Here is a 1595-nt window from a genome sequence, read left to right on the forward strand (position 1 = left end):
TATCGTTTATACTGGTTTATGGATTGAAATAATCATGAATTATGTTCATCATTAGTTTATTGTAGTTATTAAGGTGCTAATAAGTAAGGGATAATGTATAGAACGCCGGTCATTATTGGGAAAATAGGTCCCGACAGGGCGAACCGGACCCCGACGCGCAGCAGAGGGGTCTTGTTCCGCCCTGAAGGGACTTATTTTCCCAATAATGACCAGTGTTCTATACATTATCCCGCTTATTACACTGCTACTTGCCAAAACGAAATAATAAACTCCCCACGATATGACTTTAGCCTACATAGCCTAACCTATTTGTTACCGTTCATCGTGGCATTTGCTGAAACAAATAGTTCGCAACAACACACGCTGACTTTGAATCAAACATTCTTTAGAACACAGCTGATCAACCGTCTGCTTTCACTTTTGAATGAAGTTCCAGTCCTTGCGTAGTGATATGAAATACCTGAATTAGAAGCACAAACTCCTTTGCTATTGACAGCGGTCATTATTTTTTTCAGAGGTCCTTTCCTAGGAAATAATGACCGCTAGAACTTTGGGAAATCCCATTCAAGTCAATGGAGCGTTCTACTTGCCTTGTGAAGAGCCGTGTAATAAGTATGTAATAAAGTAATAGTGGGCACATCTATCATCAGCTCCTTCTCTTTTGTTTACCTGTAGTTAGCACTTTTGTCTTTTTTATTTTTTTATTTATTAACTATTTCATGTTTTATATTTTTTGAACAAACAAAATGATAACCAAAAGCAATTATATCATCGACTGTACAGTCTGTGTGTGTGTGTGTGTGTGTGTGTGTGTGCATGTTTGGGGTTGTGCTTGTTTATTTGTTTAGTAAATATGTGTTTGTGCTCATTTTCTATGTATGTGTGTGAGGATATTTTGGGCACAGCATACAGTGAGTGTGACTGAGGGTGTGTATAAATGTGTGTGTGCGTGTGAGTGCATCCATCTTGAAGTTAAGCCAGCTTGTCACCGCCAGACGAGGCCTCCAGTCCACACATTAGACTGAGCAGCCCAGGGACACCCTCACATATACTTACTATCTCAAGGGCTAGCACAGACCTCACCGCACAGACAGGTCTCATTCTTATGAGCAAACCCCAAATGCTTTGGCACGTTCAGGCAAATGAGTATGTGGAATTTCTTATCGTTGTCTACATTATGTATGCATTACATACATAATCGTATGTCTTGATTCAGTCAATTATCTGTAGTTGCCTATATTTATCAATTATATATTAACCTGCTTCTCTCTTCACCAGTCACACCCTTGGAGCATTTAGGTATTGGTTCATTGTCTAAGTCATGATCTGCAAATGGTTCAGTCAAATACACTGTACATTTCATCAGTTTCACTGACATGGTACTTTTTGGAATGTCTAGAAAATCTCATTATGAATGAAAATAAACTGTAAGCTATGTGAAACTAATCATCATGCAGGGCCACCTTATTTTTAATTATTGGGTATTTACTATGTCAGTTGATAGGAACATGACATAAAGTCTAACTAAAGTAAATGTACTAACTTGTCAATATCCATTTTGCTAATTGAATACCATGAGCAAGATCCAAAGCACA

The sequence above is a fragment of the Alosa pseudoharengus genome, unplaced genomic scaffold, assembly GCF_046254945.1.
Source record: "Alosa pseudoharengus isolate Yale_2024_CS ecotype anadromous, Long Island Sound unplaced genomic scaffold, YU_APseudo_1.1 YU_APseudo_1.1_scf_8, whole genome shotgun sequence".
Lineage (NCBI taxonomy): Eukaryota > Metazoa > Chordata > Actinopteri > Clupeiformes > Clupeidae > Alosa > Alosa pseudoharengus.